Source organism: Strix uralensis, chromosome 12, assembly GCF_047716275.1.
Source record: "Strix uralensis isolate ZFMK-TIS-50842 chromosome 12, bStrUra1, whole genome shotgun sequence".
NCBI classification, from domain to species: Eukaryota; Metazoa; Chordata; class Aves; order Strigiformes; family Strigidae; genus Strix; species Strix uralensis.
In genome coordinates this window covers 24,926,685-24,946,308 of record NC_133983.1, presented here as the reverse complement: position 1 = coordinate 24,946,308, position 19,624 = coordinate 24,926,685, and the positions used below count along the sequence as shown (strand labels likewise).

Sequence of the window (19,624 nt, the reverse complement as noted above, 5' to 3'; positions counted from 1 at the left end):
TGGTTACTGAATACTTGGACGGGTATTACAGAGCACAGCACTAAATGCTCCAACAGCCCAACATTTTCCTGGAAAAGCCATCTGATTTCAGTGAGGGGAGCACCAGGCTGAGATTGCTGCATCTTCAACATTACCGGCCTCAGCACAGCTCAGCCTGAAACACCATGTACCCCCAGCTCCCAGGGCATTCCAGAGGCATTGTGCTTTTGCTCTTGGGACATTTTCTAGGACAAATAAGCTTTAACAGTCAGGTTTTTACCTCGGGGGAAAAAAAACCCAAACCAAACAACGCATACCCATGACATCTGGAGGATGGAAGCCATAGAGGGAAAAACCCCAAACCTACAAAAAGCACACACAAAGCAAGAGCTGAAAGTGAAGAAAACTACAGAATTTATTTAAAGTGTTTATTTCAACTGTCCACAGGCACAGCGATTGTATAAACAATGAACTACAGGAACACAAATGAACACTATGGGAAAAGAAACCCCTCGCATTTTTTCACTGCAGTAGAGTACAGACCACCAAGAACAGTTTGACTCAAATACCCAGCATCAGTTCCCACACGAGAGCTGTTATTGTTGGCTTCAACACCCAAGTCCAACAAGAACAGTAAGAACATGCATTCTGCTAATGTTTGAATAACCCTTGCCAACAAATTGATCCCACAGCAGCAAGGCTGTAGGAGATGGGTTCAAATAAATAAGTGAAAGTCAGTAAAGGGAAGAGACATGCAGCACTCCTCTTTTAGAATGTGTTCAGTGGGAGCTCTTTTTATTTCCCTTATTTAAAATGGATTGCTTCTCTCCCCCGCCCCCCCCCCCCCCCCCCCCCCCCCTTCGGAAAGAAACCACCCAAAAGGGCACTGGTGAGCATCTGTATTTTACATGCAAGGGAGACACAACTGCCAGAGAAATACAGATTCCACAGATGTTAACCCAGAGGACAGCCCAAATTAAGCAAGTCTCTAAATAAGGTCTGGGAGGCACTTTCTGAAGAAAAGCAGCGTTTTTCCAGAGCAGGCAATTAGAGCTGTCAGCTTAACCCCAGTCCAGCAGACAACCTTCTACATTTACCTGGTTACCCAACAGGAAATCCATCACTTCCAAAGGTAAAAAAGAGGAGCAGATCATCGAGACAGGGAACAATCCTGAGTGTCTTCTGTATTTGACTTCCACCAGAGATAGTATTTTGAAATATCAAAGTGAGCTTGACTAGGACACCTGAAAAGCAAGCCCCTATTAATCCACAAAGAGTGGCAGTGAGTGACCAAGGCTCCTGGTACGTCAGCCAACAGCCCGTCCAGAGCTGAGCGAACCGAACTGTCCTGCACCAGGGGCCTGAGCTCGAGTTTCTGCACAGCATCCTACTGTACAACTGCTACCCCAGGGCCCGCTTAGCTATCTCCTGCACAGAGTTATAACCTACACCTCCAAACCAGTTTCACTGTCACTTCTCAAACTGCCAAGGGAGCAATTCTGCAGAAGACATGAACAGAACTGTAATTTTATTCTTATGTGACCATTTCTTCTCTAGGAAATACAGATTCCTTCTCCAGAAAGAGGTCATCTAGCATTGAGAACAGCATTGCTTTTTGACCATTCTTCCAGGTACCTTCATTCTTTTCCTGCTCAAACACATCCACCTGTTTGGTGCATTACTTCATCAGATATGCGTGCATGTACACCATGCCACAAACGCAGAGAAAACAGAGTGAATAACTAAAAATACAGTAAATTTATAACTGTTTTAAACTGCCATGCCCCAGTATAGCCTATTTCCTGAAGAGATTTCATCCTTTCAGTCTTTTCAGTCCTTTACAGACTCTTCATATTAAATGGGACTCTGTATCTTTAATTGTGATTTTCCATCTTGCACAAGTGAACCTTTTCCATAGTACAGTCTCTTTTTAAGTTATAAATAAAACACCCAACTATTTTCTTTTTCCCACAGATGAGAACATTAAAACATTGACATTTTAATCTGTTCTATACAAGAGTGAGTTGTGTCAGCACACTGCTTCCAGCTACAACAACAGAAAAACCCAAGTTTAATTAAAGACAGAGTGGAGAAGCTGCACAGTGGTGTCTGAACCACAAAGATGCATGGCATAGTCCTCGCTTGCTCACCATTTTGGGCTCAGTTTCCTCTTCGGATAACTACTTGGCAGACAAAATATGATTGAAACAAAAGGGGAGGGAGGACAAGAAACAAATGTATTTTCTCGATAGGAGATGCAAAAGGTGAGACCACATACCTGAGACTTACAGACATTAAAAATTTTATCCAGAAAATAGTAAAAGCATAGCACAAACCACCGTATAACAAAGGCATAGCAGAAGCCAATCACAGCCACATCAACCCTACCACTTCAACGCTAGGGCCTGCACTGATCCAACCTTTAATGCCATGAATTAATACCCATTGCCACTAACTAATTCCTTTCCCTGGCAAGTTCCAGGGGTGTTCTATTTCTAACAATGAAACCACAAAATTCCAGGCTTCCACTTCCAGGTAAGCAAGAAGCATGCTGTCTGCCAGGCAGCACCGAATGCTTCTAGCAGGAATCTTCCAGCAATTAATCAGCCCAGACCCCTTCAAGGTACAGGACTGGTGCAACGGGGACACGGGGCTGCCCTGTCCTGCAACAGAGAACGTCTGGAGGGAACAGGAGGCCGCTGCGCTACGGCAGCCACTCCCTTCCCGCACTCCTGCCCATGAGCTACAGGGTGGAGGTCTGCAGATCTTGGGTTGTTCCTCCCAGCAAGGCTGCAGCGCTTCCACAGCCCTGCGGCCGCCTGCACACGCTGCTGCGGAGGAAGGAGAGGCCAAGGGCAGTCCCGTTGCTACCGGCCACAAAAGTGCGAGGCAGATTCTTCTTAGACTGCTCAATGGAAGGACAAGGGCAAACAGAAGAAGTTATAGCCAAGGAAATTTCAGCTACGGACAAGGAAAAATTCTTCCGTGGTCAGAGTGTGGAACAGGTTGCCTGCGGAGGTTGTACAGTCTTCAGCTGTGGAGTTACTTCACAGCCAAGGGGGAGAAGGTCCTGAGCTGCCTCATGTAACATCAGTAGCACTACTTCGAGCAGGGGGTAGCACCAGGTGTCCTTAGAAAGGACCTTTCCACCAAAATTATGCTACGGTCATATTACAGATCTGCTTCTCACACCGCTGCTACTACACAGAAAATGGGAGCAAGTAGACAACAAAAATGTAATCTCCAATAACAAATTGTCTATGACACCGCAGACTGAAAAAATACACCTTTAAGACTCACATACCCGTGTGTGTTTAGACTGCACATGCTAATAGTTCCCAAATAAACAGTTATGGCAGCATCAGAATTCTTCATGAGAATGCCTTCTCACAGATGATAGCCTTAAGCAGCCCTTGGGCACTTACATTTCCAAGTCAGCAACGTAACTTTTATATTTAAGTCTTAGAAGTAGTATAAAAAGTAATGCCAACTTGTTCTGGACCTGGCACCTGCCAGCAGCAACCAGCTGGAGAAGAGTTTCTCCTTCCAAACTGCAAACAGCCTCACCCTGCAGTTTTTCCTTGTTCAATAGGAGAGCCACAAACACCGAGCCATTGATTCGGGTTTCATTACATTACCCCAACAGAGGTGCCGTGTCACATTAATTGTTTAGTAACACACATGTCAAAAACTACAAGCAGGAATATCAATGGAGTAAGATGAAGTGCTTTCTGCACTAGAAGTGAGACTCATCATTTCTAACGAGTTCATTTTGTTAGCATTTCACATCTAAATTTCCTCTTCAAGTACCTCAAAGTCTCATAGTAATATGCCTTTTTTTTTTAAACATGTCAGTTCATAACATTGTCACTCACTGGCTGGAGAAGAACACTGCTAGTGTTTGATCCTGCTCTCTCAAAACTTCACATCAGTTCCAAAGAAAAAGGACAACAGCTTAGGCTAGCTGATATCCCTGAGGTAGGAGGTAGGTCAATGTGAATAAGAAGAGTTGTGTAAATAGGAACAAAATGGAAAGTGGATATGAAACCAAAAAAACAAGTAAAAAACAGAAGAAAAGGTATAGTAACACTGTTCTTTACTATAAGGATCAGCATCTACTAGTGTTTGCAAAACTCCACACCAGTCTAGTTCCAGGTAAATGAAGCTGTGATTATCTAGTCCAAAACATAAATCTGTAGTGTAGCAGGTATAACCCAAATGGTACTACAAGTCACAGGTAGGTTACAATTTATCTTCTGAATTTCAGAAGAAAAGCTTTTCAGTTGGCAGGCAGAATAAACAGTGATATAGATGAGGATGCAAAGAGCAGGGGAGAAAGCTATTCACCTCAAACTTTTACAGGTAGGTATGTAAAATTGTTTCCTGCCCCATCTTTCACACAGAATAGGAAAGATATTTATATCAAGGAAAATATATTCACGTTCTTGCCCAGTTTCTCAGACAAAAAACCCAACTGCAAACAAACTACCCAACAACCAAAACACACACACACACACCCCCAAAGAAAAAAACAACCCAGATCTCATTAAGAGACTTAAAGACTAGCCAAATTTTCACACTAATGCAGCATACTGGACACATGTTGATTGCCAAGCTTCTTTGAGAATCTGACCCAATTACAGATGCCAGGCCTGGAAGTTGATTTATACACCTGCTTTCCTCAGCAGATGGGCATGTTTCGCTGTATTTCCATTTTCAAGCATGTCTAATGTGTCAACTTTGCAATTTTTTGTGCAAAAGCACCATATTATAAACTTGACATTTGTGAATGTAAATTAAAAAGGAATTTCCAAGAGTGCTTTCTCTATCTGCTTCTCAAAGAATAAAAACAAAAAATCCTAAGAAAGTCAGTGAATCCAAGTAGAGACTTCAGAAGTCCTTTCAGACAATCAAAAGCAGGATTTTCCAGCAAGGCAGCTGTAGCTCATTAGATCCGCCATGGACCGTGAAAGCCACTTGCCAATAGTGTCGAAAGACTATTACTCATTTCAATCTCTCTGAAGAGGACAGCTCTCTGACAAAGCATTAGTGAAAAGCAGAGTTTGGGGCTCTGACTGGAACAGCTAAGCATGCAGGCGGAAGTTCAATACTTAACATGAAGCTGAGTCGCGAGGGCAGATTGATGTCCCAGCTTCTCACCTTCAGAGATCAGAGCCTTCACCTAATTATAAATGGAAAAAGTGTTTTGGAACTAAAACTAAGCTGCCCATGTGGATGATAATCATACCATATAACATGGCAGAAGGCTATTTCTGAATAGCAAGTTTTTTGCACCCCTTTGAGTCCTGCTAATCTGCGACTGACAGCAAAAAATAATAATTCTGGGACTAGTCAAATCAGCCAAGAACCTCTCACAATCCAGCAGTCAAGTTAATCAGAAATACTAAGATGTTTCCCCAAAATAATTACAAGATTAAGGCAAACATAAGGAGAGAGTCTGGAAAATACTAATTTTGTTCCTTTCATGAATTACATTTCTGCATAAATAACAAAAACAAGGTCTTTTAACTGTAATACATAACTTGGCCCACCTAAGCATTGGGCTGGCAGATGTGACAGCTGTGGTACAGCATCAGAACTCAAACGCAATGCCTTCCCCTTCAGTTGGTGTAATAATCCAACCCATTCTGATAATTGTTCTCTTCTGTGTTAACTTGCCTCTTCACTTTTCATGCCTAGAGCAGCGCTCTGGTCATTTCAATAACAGACCCCACAGTTCCAGGCAGCATTATGCTGTGGTCAGACATCACACAGCAAGTTACACAGCTCTTGGAAGATAAATATGCCTAATGTTGAGGCTTTACTACTGTATACCATAACCTATAAATATTCCAGCTGCCATCCCCAAGCACATCGGCTCTGGTATCCTGTATGCAATAGTGGCTAGCAAGAGTTGTCAGAAATCCAGCAGATGAGATGGAGACAAGACGATTTCTCCATTAGTGTCTGTTAATCAAACAAACACCACCACCCCCCAAGCCTCCAGTTATTAGTACAGAATCTAAAGCAATGAGGACAAAAGAAAGCATTCTCTCTTCATCCCCGAGAATCAATAATCCACTTTGTACAGTTCACTTGGATTCTATTTTTAAAACTACATTTTTACAGATTACCAGAGAGACCAAATAGTTTTCATTCCTAACATACACCTTACTTCAGAGGAGAAAGTTTGCAGAAAATTGTAAAAAAGCATGATGAATATACAGCAAATAGCACAAACTAATCAAGTCATATACTTAAATATTTTCTTAGTATCCCAGAAAAGTAGCAGATTATATTTTATAGAGATGTACTGCAACATAAGCAATATTGTGCTCATAAGAGAGTTGGCTTTTCTGTAATGTTTTGCTCTAATTGAAATATGTTCTATGAAAAGGACTGGCAGCATAGCCACAGAGCCTATTTTCACAGCCTAGATAAGCGTCAATGTCCTCCTTGCATGGGAAAGTATTTTAGGAAAAACCTTTGAGACTCTGATGTCACGTAAGCTGACATATATAAATGACCATATATACACTTTATTAAAAAGCCAAACTCTACAGTACAGAAACAAGTAGAGAACAGAATGATTGCTCTTATTGTACGACTGCGTATCAAAGAGAATCCTTTCCAAGAGGGTACCAGAAAAAAGACATTCAATAGTGAATTTTATGAGAGAAGGATAAAAACCAGGTAGTTCAACAGATTCCTGAAATCCCAGTAGTGGTCAATAAATCAACTTCTGCTTCACATTATATGAAGAGGCTGTACTTAGCAAATCACTGTGTAAGCTGCCTCAATAACAGCACTCCTGCTATCAAGTTTACTTGCAATGATTCCAACAAAGAAATTAATTTCTTAGATGACAAGAAAAGGTTATCTAGAATGCGGAAAACACAGGAGACAAAAACTTCCACTAATAAAACAAATATCAGACTCTGAACAGAATTTGAAGCTCTTTTTTCCTCCGAAAGATTTGAACTCCCTATAGTCCAAACACTAGAGCTACAAAGAAAACATCCTACAAACTGCATTTCTAAAAATACAAGGAAAGCATAATGAACTAGATCTTTTTTCAGTGTGATTCACTAAAGCATCCCCATGCATACTATTCCTCAGGCAAGGCCCGTAACAAGAAAATATACTGCTATCAAAGTTCTAGACTTAAAATCAAACCTTACTTTGAGCTACTAGTTGATTTACTACCTTCAAAAACTGTAGTACAATATAAGAAAAACTCTGCAAGAGCTTTCCAGATTTCAGAACATGCCCTTTTCACAAGTATAAAGGTGTTTCTCACAACTTCAGCAAGTAATAACACACATACCTTCCTAGTCTCATCCTACTGATTTTATTGATCTGTTTACTCCCAAGAGACATTCAACAGGTATCAATCACCCATCTTATTTTGCAGTTATCAATTTTCTTCCATGAAGGGACACCTTTTTACTCTATGGCACCCTTGCTTCCTCTTACTATAATACATAGCCTTCAGTTATTGTTCTCATTACATTCTCCTCATACTTGTCCTATGCATATAAAGTGAGCAAAAGTACATTTTATATACATGCCAACAGGAAGTCAGCCATAAACATAAGACAGCATAGAAGTTTGATTTTGAAAGTCATTATACAAAAAAGTGGATTACCTTCCTCTATTGCCCAAAGATCTAGTCCCACCAGTTCTCTTAAAGCAATTAAATCAGTCTGACATCTAAGAACTATATGATCTAGATATCAAACAATTAGCCTCTATGCTAGATGGATTGATTACAATAGTTTACTTGCATGATCAATTTCTACAGATTTGGTTTTAGCTGTAAGAGTTTGTTGAATTTCTGTATTTCACAGCTGAAAAGATTAACATCAAAATATGAATCAATTATAAAGCAAAGCAATGCAGTTCACCTACAATGATAACCTAAAGAGATTTAGACCCTCAGGTTCTCTCCCACCTTCATCCAGCCACAGATGCCAAAACCAGTGACAAGGCCTTCAAGGTCAAAATCAACATTTAATGCTGTTGATCTGGCCTATTAAGCAGAGGACCTCTAGGAAACATCATACTGATAAAGGATTAATGCGAGCCGAAATCCCACAGGAAGTCATATGACTCTGCTAGGACATTTATATATTAAGTGAGTAGCTTGAACTAGGTCAAATGGGAAAGAGTTAAGATCTAGGTTTCAATTTCCATGGTGATTAGAAGAAAAGAGCTTCTCTGAAGAGCTGTTTGGACCATTAATGCTCATTTTTAGTATCCTTTGGAAAACACGGGATATTTGAGAGGACAGAGAAACAATAACAGTATTTTTTTTTTCTTTTTTAAATCTGGTGACTTGAGTAACTATAATCTTGTCTGTCTGTCACTGATCTCAAAGTAACAGAATGGCCAATCCTGGATTCTAGCTAGAAAGAAATGGAGGGGGTAATACAATATTAATGACATGAATTTTCAGAAAATATATTCTTGGACTAGCTTGATTTTTAATTATAAGTTTATTGCTAATTAACAACACAGATATAGCAGATTTTTGTAAGGCACTTGACTTGATGCAAAGTGACATTTGATTAAGAAACTCAAAATCAACATGACACATCAAGTGGGCTAGAGACTGATAGGCCTCAAAATATAATTGCAGATGAGGCCAAACACTAAATAAATGTTTCCAGCTTACATCAATTAAATATCAACACAAAAGAGAATGGTTTCTTTCATCCCACCTTCAAAAACTTGACCCTATGTTATTCAACAGTTTTGTCTATGCCCCGAAAAAAAGCACAAGATGATTACTGAACAAATTTACAGATTAGAGTGATAAAAAACAAGGATCAGTGACAGAAAGCCATTTAGTTTGCCTGGTAAAGAAGAGTCAAGCAAAGATCATAGTTTTTAATATAGTTAAATGTAAGAAAACATGCCTAAGCCACACTTGCAGGTTGGAAGCCTACCCTGAACGCAGGTATTCTAAAAGGTCATGGTAAAAAAACATTTGTAGGGAGCTTCAGTGAGATACTGTGGGTAAACAGGACTATGGAGATAATTTTGCTTTCAAATTTCCTCCAAAGCTAAAATTACACAAGTGAGGCTTAGTTGGAAAACAGCAGACAACAGCTGGTGGCAGGAAGGGCCACATGCTGTACAGAAGGCGGGAGGGGACCTGGGAGGCTGGCACAGACAATAACCAAGAGTCTGAGGGGCTCTCTGCCCTTCCTCCTCTTCACCTGAAGACAAGTGAGGACAGGGGAATGCTTACTCTGGGAAGGTCCCATTTCTTCTACTTTTCCCTGGAGCATCTGGATGCAAATTGAAACCTCAGAGAAAAACCAAAGCAAAACACACCACAGGAAACTCACAGTTAAAGATTATACGATTTTGAGTGGGTTGGGGACTGACCTAAACCACAAAGGGAAAGGATATGGAATGACTGAGCTGAAGGCATGCAAGGCTCTTCCCCAGGAAAGTGGTGGGACTTCAGAAACGAGCAGTTAATCATCTAAGAAGCTACTGCCAGCAGTATATGCAGCACATTTTCCTTTTTAAACACAAAGGCTACTAAAGTGCCAATTGCTTCAATCTTGGCCTAAGATGGGAAAATAAGCTGGAACTATTGGTGGGAAACTATATGTTGCAGGATACAATAAACAAAAAAGAAAAATCCTTGTGTCCTTTCATGCATTTCAAGTTACTGTTAGCACCTCAGAGTAAGTTTCTCAAGTTACCAAGCACCTCTCAAGTTCAAATCCTCTGTTGTGCGCCAGCTTTTGCTCTTGCTGGTGTTGACCATGCTCCCACACCATTATAACAAAACTCAGAGTGGGGAAAACTACTTTGAAATTGCTTAACATCAGCTTTAGCAAGTTGAACTTCAATATAAACTCCCATATTTTTAAAAAAACAAACAAAACCCTCTCCTAGAAGCTACTAAAAGTTTAATTGAAACAGATGTAAGGAAGCCTTTGGGCTTCTCCTGCCTTCCATGAAGATTAAAATGGACAAAACTGAAGCATCTCAGACAGATAGGGAGCAGTTATGATGGTACGCACCTTAACTAACCATAGTTCTCCGAGGACCATCCTCATCTGCCAATAACCTACATTCAAGCTCTCCTGCTTTTTCCTTTTGTACCTTGCCTAATGCAGAGTATTCATATTTCCTTTTCCTGAAAGGAGTTTCGTACCTCAAAAACTGCACCCAAGAGGAGCTACTTACATATGGTACAGCTAAATATTTTGCTTTCTTCAGCAGTGAAATTCCACCACAAAGTTTCACAGCTTTTTTCACCTGATGTATAGAAATACCACTTAATGCTATGATCTTACTCACCTGTTACAGAACATACTTATCAAGCACTCCGAGATCCCACCCAGCTGCTGACAATCCCGTGACAGGACATGAAGCATACCACGTGCATCCAAAACATCCACTTCTTTGTTTTGATCATAAATATATAGAAAGGGGAGGAAGAAAAAGCCCTCAGAAAAATTTGCCTAGGACCTCTTTATATCAAAGACTGTTCCACCATGCTCTTTCAGCTAATCCCTCCATCTTTGTATAAAGCTGTATTTAGCACATCACACAGCTAAACAACTGCAGACCTGAAACACAAAAACCCAAGGAACATCGGAAACACACGAGGACATGTCAGGAGCACGACAAAGCTGAGGAATTACACCCCTGCCTCCAGATTCCCAAACCAGGGCTTTAGCACTTCTGTTTAAATGGGTCAGACATAACAAAGTCTGCTACAAATCTGAGCAGGGGACCTCCAGGGCAGTCGGGCTGCCAAAGGGACTCCTCAGGCTCCCACCTGGCAGTACCATCAGCAACGGCCCCAGCTGAACTGCGTTGAACAGTTCAGCTGTGATTCTAACCACAATCAAGCCAGGTACAACGTTATTTCAGCAGCTGTGATTAAACAATAGCTCTGATACAAGATTTTTAATAACACTAAGGGGAGATTTCTGCTACAAGAAGTATTACCGCAGCAGGACCACCTAGACATCTCCAAAACAAGTCCCTCTCAACACAGCCCACCTGCCCGTGAGCCAGGATCCAGCTACAATGAAAACGTTTGTGGTTTCCCTATCTGCCACCTGCCTCCCTCCAACATCAATAAACAGCTTCAAAGTCCAAAAGGACACTCAAACAAAGCTGGAGGGACAGAGAGGAATCAATGGCAAAACAAAAACAAATAGCTTTCAAATGATTTTGGACTCTAAAAATGAGGAGTTCTTATTTTTAGACTGCATACAAGTAGCTCAAGCTGCTTTTTCTTTCGTCCCCATGACAGTAGTTAAGTGAATACACCTGCCTTGCCTCACTCCCTTCTGATGGTAAACAGAAGGTCTTGCATTTAAGTTACAACATGGAATACTTCAGAGCAGCCCTGTGCCAAAATAGCACATTTCTGAGGGATGCAAAGGTATTCAATAAAAAGCTTTTAAAGGCATATTTTTAAACTTGCAGCAGGAAAGCTTTTCTGTGTCAAGACAGTAATTCTTTTAACAGCATTGATCAAAATGTCATTCTTTTATGAGTGTACAATACCTTTTAATGGCATACAACAAGCCATTAGGGTTATACACCTCCGTACAGCAGACAGCTTACTGGAAAATCAGGAACACTGGCCAAGATACAGTCACCAGTTTTTATGCTTCTAATAAGGCAGAGTTTCTTCCATTTTCCCCAGCTCTACTTCACCCTAATACCCACAAGTGAAGTGATCCAAAATCAGGCTGAACTTCTCATTGCTTCCACCAGAGTTATTTTCACTGTAACCCACATGTTTTCCCCAATAAATGCAGTGAATATTCTGGCTTTTCAAAGTGGGATTCTGTCACCAAGGTCCAATCTGCTTTGTTTTCCTCACCAGTGATCATACTTATCCCCAAATCAGCACTGACTGAGGAATCAAAGGCGGTTGAATTGCACATAAAGGTTTTGATTTTCAGAAATGGGAAAAAAACCCACCCATCCTTTCCCAACACTCTGATGCCTGGGACAGAATCTGTCTACAAATCATTCAGTTCTTTCCAAGTGCTCCAACCCTTCAAAAAGGGTAAGAGCACTGGTGATTGCATTTACTCTGCTTGAATGGAATGCAAGCATGGACTCTCAGCAGCACTTCATAGCCTTATTTTAGTTAAAAATATCAACAGGAAAGGGAACGATTTCTGTCAACCCACCATCAAGGGTTTTCACATTAAGGGTAAGAGAATATTTATGGGATTTAATCATCAATGTTAATTGAGCAGTGACAGCAGCAAGAGAACTTTATTTCACTCTCTGAAATACTTATGGATAATACCAAGATCTCAGCTCCTTTTGAAGGTGTATCTAAGCCATCACTACAAGCAAATGAAAAAACAATTCCCAATTAAAGCATAAAGCAAAGGTGTAAATCAAAGAAAGGAAAATTGAAAAATGTGAGGCTCCAAAATAAAAAGCTGGAGTAAAATTAATTACAAGGGGCTACTTGTCTCTTACCTATTCAGTTCAGTTACACAAAAGTGGCCGTTGTCCCCATGACTTCCAGTTATGAGGTAGATGCTATAAGTCTTCTTGGTCACAGCAGTAACATCTAGAATTTAAAAATCAAAGTTAATATTTTTTTTCTTTTACACAATCTTTAAACATACATAAACTCAATCAAAATAATTTACGCTACAGAAGATGCCATTACCTCAGACAGAATACCACAAAGCCAACTGTGTTTATATCTGCCCTGCATTCATTATTAAACAGAGTCAGATACAAAGAGGTCTCCCCAGAGAATTACCAGGTCACCCACAAAGACCATGACTTTGCTAGATCATTCAGCTGGTAATTCAGACCAAAATCTAGTCAGAACGAGACACAACCCACACACGCAGATCATGAACCCAAGTATGCTGTGTTCAGATAACAAACACGTCACATGCTAGTGAACGTTACTTTAAGAGCCAAATTGCAAAATCTCAGGTGACATCTGAATCAGAGGACTGCAGATCTGTGGCACAGGGGCTCTGACACTCCAGCCGCCTAATCGGGGGAGCAGGGAGCAGCACACAAGTGCCAGTAAGGGAGCCTCTGTCCACATGTGGGCTTGGGCTCCTCTCAAGAGTGCTTACTAAGCCTGTCTAATCATTTGCTTTGGTATTTCTTTACCTAGTTTTAAGCCACATAACTTAAAAAAGTAAAATAAAGACTGGAATATTTCCTGGAAGGCAATACAGCAGGAATATAAATGCTCTCTGAAGCAAGCTACACAAATTTTGTAGTCAATAGGGATTGATTTCTCACTATGACATATCAGAGAGTTCAGAGTTGCTCCTTCATGGTTGTTGTCAAGAGAGTAGATACATATTCAAGTACATGTTTGGGTTTTTAAAACAAACTGATGATTTACTAGGTTACCTGATAGATATCAACTAAAAAACCTGCATTTTGCAATAGCAACTAATTTCTTGTTGACCTACACTCAATTCTGTGCAATAAACATTGCTGCAGGATGGGAGAGCTGTTCCCATTCCCTGGGTGCAAAGAATCAGACAGTGAAGTCGCTCCTGCTGTGCCTGGGACACGGAGCTGCGTTGGCCTGGCGTGCAGACTTTCAGGATGGAACGAATTTTTCGTTCTTGAACACGAGCATTTCTAAAACACAATTGCATCATGGTTTCCATTTAGAAGCGAAACCAGTGGATGTTCAACAGCATCCTGATCTACCCAGTGCTAAAATATACATGTTTATTCTCAATTCAGTTCAGTTAAACACAACCATTGGGGCTTGGAGCACTTTCTGGGCACAAGGAATGTGGCTAAAAGTTAGTGAATTGGGCATTTAGTTTCCTGGGTAATAAGTGCCAATTTTTTCTAGAGCTTGATTCAGTAAAAGCAAGTCCCTACTTCTGCATCTCTTCAGTCATGTAAAAATAAGCAGTGATAACTATAGTAACATACTGAGCTTTGTCTGTCAGCCCTCTGGCAGAGGCCCTGGCAGCCAAACCACTCTTTCCCACAAATAGTTCAGGAAACTTCTTGGCTAGATGGAGTCCCCCCAAGCATTATCCTGTTACAGAGTTTAACAAGAGCTAGATTTTTCCAGGTCCCTGGCAACGCAGAGTCTCTCTTCCTCGCCAAGGTGCTGGGCAATGGTGTGACTGCCGCTGCCTTTCCCAGAACGGCGACTCTGAACTCTGAAGGAACGGCACGGCCTGCCCAGGATGGGGTAGAGCAGAACTCGCCCGTGCCGCAAGAACCCGGGAGAGGAACCGTGCCTGCCTCCAGCCCCGCGAGAGGAGGCAGCGACGGACAGAGCGGTGAACCTGCCCCCCAGCCCTTACCTGGACCGTCTGAGGGGAGATGAGGGCAGCACAGCGGCGGGGGCCGGCCCGCAGACCCTCTCTAAACCGCCGTGGCCGTGACCTGTGACCCCCGACCCCTCACGCGGCGGCCCGCACGCCCCACCGTTCGAACAGGACCGCCAAGCCCGCCTCCCGCCCCGCCTCTTATTGACGGCGCTCCCGTCCAGTCCTGAGGAGGGAGAGACAAAGCCCCGCCCCGGGGCGTCCACTAGCCAATCAACACTCGTCAAGGGCGGGGACGGGGCTGCCTGTGTGCACCTTCCCGCGCGGGAGGCCTCAGCAGCCCGTTGATTGATGTAAGTACTTCCCAACAGGAGCTCAGCCTTCCGCCCGTGCGTGTGGACGATTGGGCAGCAGAGGGGGGCGGGGCTCCCAACCGGACGGGCATCGGGTTGCCATGGGGACTGGCGGGCGGGCGGTGCCGCTCAGGCCGCTGGGTCGGGCCAGGCCGGGCCGGGCCGGGCCGCGCCGCCCTCAGCTCCGGCCCCGGCCCCGGCCCCGGCCCCGGCCCCGGCCCGCACCGCCGGGTCGGCCGAGCAACGCACCCCGCCGGCTGCTTCCCTGGAGGCTGGCGGGGCCGCTGTGAGCCCCTGCCCCGCTTTGGGAACGGCCTCACGTTTTGGGAGTCTTCCCAAATGGCGCCCTGTTGTTCTGGGGAAAGAGATAAAAGCTGCCTGCGGCCCTGTGAAATGGCTGAAGAAAGCAGCTCTGCAAGTCACCACTCTCACCTTGGAGCCCGAAAGAAGAGGCAGTGCCAAGACTGCCAGACTGTCCCAAGCTCTGCACCTCTGCGATCAGGAACGGGCGCGATTCTCCCTGAGGGGAGCCACAGGCCCGCCAGCCTGTTACAGGCTACTGCACGGCCTGCCTCCAGGCTTGTCCCGATTCAGAGAAAGCGGGCTTACCCCCAGGCCCCCCTCCTGGCAGCTTACCTTGGCCAGACACTAACACAAGAAGGCTGAAGATCTAGGTAGCATGTAAACGAAACACATGGCTGAATATCTACAATCCGAGAGCTGTCTGGAGAGCAGCAAGGTTTGTGTCCTCCAACACGGAGAGAAAACACGATGATTTTGGGGTCTTAGGTCAGATAAATAACTGTCCTTCACTGTCCCACGGCCGTGGCTTTTCTCAGTGCAGCTGCAGGAAAGCAGCCTCCTAGGTCCAGCGTCAAATTGCCTCACAAGCACTCATGTCACAAGCTATAAAAAAAGTCAGGGCGATCAAGGCAGGCACCTGATTTATGTCTATTACAAGCAGTTGAAGGAGTTACTGCTGCCTCTAAGCCATACACAGATCTAATTCTAGATAGGGGAAAGCATCCAAATCCAGGAGATGCTGAAGTTGGCTTTCTCTCCCTTGTAAGAAAAGCAGCCAGTTTCAGAAATGGAAAGGTGGATGAAAAAGATGGCATTAGCACAGGTGAAGTCTAAGCCAAGATTTGGAGGTGGGAAACCTGGATGAATCAGACATTTGTTCATGAGACCACATACAAAACCCAATTGCTGTAGGCAAAAAAGAAAAAAAAAGATTAAAAAATTTACAGACAAATGCTAAATCGTAGGAGCAAGGAACTGCAAGGCTGTCCCAACACTCTTGATAGAGACGCAGGGAATGAATCAAGCTTACTGAAATCCTAAAGGCATAAATAATGACAATGGAGTGCAGTTCCTTCCAGCCATAGCTCCTTGTTAGCGGGATGAAGTTTTGCTTGTCCAGGGGACAGAGCACTGCACTGCTCGTGATGATGGAACTGGGAAACTGTGAGACAAAAGCTGTGATCTTAGTAAAGAAAAATAGCAGTGGAAATTCACTTCCTTTTCCTTCTTTGGAACTGATGTGTGACCGGAAAGCAAGAGAATGCTTGGAACTCTGTCTTCTGTTTGAAGAGGAATGAAGAAAAACAAATATTTTTGTAATAAAAATTTAATATCACTTTTTTGGACTTTGTAATCAAAGCAGCTTTATAAGCTATGCGCGCATGCATAGTAATCCTTCACTAATCCTACTAGCCTCAGGCATACAAGATGCTTATGAAATAACAAGGCAGTTCCTACTACAGAAGAAACTTATAATTTTTTTTTGTCTAGCTCATCATAAGGCCAAGCAAAAGACCCAGGCTCAGTGGACCATCACATGAAAAATATAAAGGAGCTCAAATGTAAAATATTCCTGTACCCACGTATATTGATACAAGATGCCATGAGTGGGGTAACATTGTGGTATGGTATTGGGAATAGAAGTCCAGTTCCCAATTCTTTTTCCGGAATAGGGCATAATTTTGATGTGTGAAATCCAGTGAGACATCAAGAAAGCAAGAGCATTGTGGGGATCAGAGCGTAGTTGTGGCCACTGCTGGGCGCTGGTCATTACAGTCATATTTCATACTAATTTCCACTACAACTCTTTTCCCCATCACTCATAACTTTCTAACGGTTTTCTATCCAGAAACTTTCCTATCTTGAAAAATATATTTAGAACATTTTTCTCTTAATAATCCTTCGGCTGAAATATGCAAGGATCAAAAATTTGAGATTAGGCTCAACGGTGATCCACACTGAAAAGCAAAACATGCCTTTACGTAATTTGGCTTTGATTCACCATTCATGAGTGTATGAAATTCAGACTGTTTTTACTAAGCTGATTAAGACAGTCAGGGACATCTGCTGCTAGCTGATGTAGCTAATGCCTCAGTCAGGAAAGATCCTTTTCTTTCTCCTTCAAGGACACATTAATTCAGCCACGTCTGCAGAAATGCACCATGGGTGTGCCCTGTTCCGTTGTGCCTGATGTCAAACCTTGGGTGTCCCAGCCAGGGTGGAAGGAAGCCCGCCAGAGGCCATCTCCTAGTTTATCTTATTGCGACTAATACACTAAGACCCATCATAGTTTGGAATCAAGCCAAGGCCTGAAACTGAAATTGCTTCCTAGTAAGTGATTCGCTCCAGTCAATGAATCGAGAGGACTTCCATTCTCATCCTCCCGGACCTACAGTCCTGGCAATGTTAATAAAATAGGCCCTGACCAAGGAGAAGTGGCAGGATGCCAGGACAGTGCATCAAAACTATCTTTCCTGGAGAGAATCATCCAACAGGTTGCCAACAGGAGCCTCCCCGACACTCTTTGGGAAGAGCCCGGCAGTAACCACCGCAAACTGCCAGACAAACTTGTGGGCCAGCAATACAAATCCACGTGCCGGCAGCAACCAGGTGGCACACAGTGCTGGCTACTTGCCCTGAAGTGCGTGACTCCACTGCCACAGTGTCCCCGCACTGAGGCGTAAGGAGCTTGCAGGTGTGGGGACGGGCTGGTCTGACCTCAGGCAGGGCAGACGTGGTGCTGACCGGCCACAGAAGGCACGCCAGGCCATGTCTGACACCGCTCTGTCTCCCCGGACTGGAGGCAGAACCCCCTTTGGACGGGCCCAGGCTGTACCCAAGGCCTGTGCTGCGAATGTTTGCTAAGCCTGAGCTCCCCCCTGCTCCTGGTGCCAAGGGCACCTCATCCACTGTGACATGCTGGAGCCCAGCTGCAGGCTCAGCCGCCATGGCGGGAGCTGTGGCCAGGACAGCCGGGAGGTGAGGGCAGGGAGAGAGGCGAGGGCAGGGAGGGACGTGAGGGCAGGGAGCTCCCTGCCAGTGCTGGGGGGGTTGGAGAGGGAACCCTGGGAGCTGCCAGGCTGCCTGCCAGGCTTGTGCCTGCCTTGCTATGCTCTGTGTGCCTTCTCGCCCCACTAACTCACGCGTGGTGGTAATCCAGCTGTGAGAAGGTGCTGAGCAGAGCCTCTTCAAAGATCCCTGTGGAGCCCGGCTGCTGCACGTGCGTTTCACCTGTCCCTTGGAGGGGGTGTCTGCAGCAGGGACCCTGCTTGATGCCTGGCGCAGGGTCCAGGAACGCTGTGGGTCTGCGGGCTGGCAGGGCGCGGGCAGCCTGAGCCCAGCGAGCACTTGACTCATTTCTGCAGGACAGGCTGGTTCAGCGGAGCTTAAGCCAGCTCAGGAAGCACCATGCTTTGAGCACTTCTCCCCCACCCCATCCGTAGTGCTCCAGAATCTTAATGTTTTTAATTTTGAGCAAAATCCCCTCAAACGCCATTAGAAAATACTCCATTACAAAAATACTGGGGTTGCACAGTTAAACACTCAAGATGAGAAATGCTATGAAGTCAAGGCTGTGCAGGCAGCCCTGAACTGCCCCTTGCACGGCTGCATCGATACAACACAAGCTATTCCTTGACTCACACAATAGTTTGTAGTCTTTTCAATCTTTTCTATAACCTTGTTCATGTGACACCTTGTAGCACTCTCTACTATGCAACGTAGCCCATACAAAGAGTCCATTATTTATGTGAAAAATATGCAGTAAATCACAATTAGACAACATACAACTGGTGAAGGAAAAGAACAGAATAATAGTGAGGATAGGCTACTACATTCAGGAGTTTAGAATTAGACTACCACATTAACCACTTTAATGCCAACACCAGCCCTTATGTTTCAGTGGTACCACTCTCCGAAAGGAAAAAAAAAAGAAAAAGGTAAAACAAACAAAAAACCCCCTTACTAACATTGAATGCTTTATTTCTGATTGTGTAGTAGTACGTTATGTAGTGGGTGATCATTTCTCTCAGGAGTGGCTGTGGCTGGCATTCTGGTGGCGCGTAGGGCCCCTGCCATGGGTCAGGTTCCGCTGCACGTTGCTGGCACACAGACAGGCTGCTGCGCGGGGCAGTGAGCCCTGGTGCTGCGAGCAGGGGGATGTGGGTGGGAAGCAGGGCCGGAGCAAGGGAGGCTCGCAGGAGCGATAGCCACCGGGGCTGCGCACCCCACAGGACAGTGTGGGTGCGGGGCCCAAGCAGGGCATTCTCATCATTGCCTCTGACGTAACCCAGCACCCTAAACCGCGTGTCTCTGCAGCTCACTCTGTGGGTGCTGGCCCACAGCAATCCCGTGTCTGCACTTCAGGTTCAGTGCCTTCTCCCTCAGCCACACACCACCCCGCTGTGTCACTGCAGGGTGTCCGGAGCACGGTGTGGCCAGGAAGCTCTCTGGCCACAGCCGGTCCCCCCACCCTGTGAGAGGCCCCGCAGAGGACGGGGCTCAGGGCCCTCCGGTGAGCTCGGGTGGCAACACTGGTACCTTCCCAATGCCACGAATCACACATGAGACCACTGCTCCGTCCCGCTTCACCCTTTCTCACAGGTCCACCCCTACCATGCTGCCTCCAGTGAACCAGCCTCTTTCTATTTTGAAGGACTCCACACCCTTTTCTTCCTCTAGTCTCTCACCTGTTTGCCCCCA

At 44.4% G+C, this 19,624-nt stretch overlaps 1 protein-coding gene across 1 annotated transcript in view; it reads right to left on the bottom strand.

The window, feature by feature from the left end:
- PMFBP1 (polyamine modulated factor 1 binding protein 1) overlaps positions 1–14,321 on the bottom strand; it is a 131,533-nt gene extending 117,212 nt beyond the window's left edge. Inside the window, exons 1-2 of the mRNA XM_074882139.1 lie at positions 14,304–14,321; positions 12,469–12,562 (exon numbers count right to left, since the gene is read on the bottom strand). The gene's annotated coding sequence lies outside the window, so the exon portion shown is untranslated. The remainder of the gene's footprint in view (positions 1–12,468; positions 12,563–14,303) is intronic.
- Between the last annotated feature and the right edge of the window lie 5,303 nt (positions 14,322–19,624).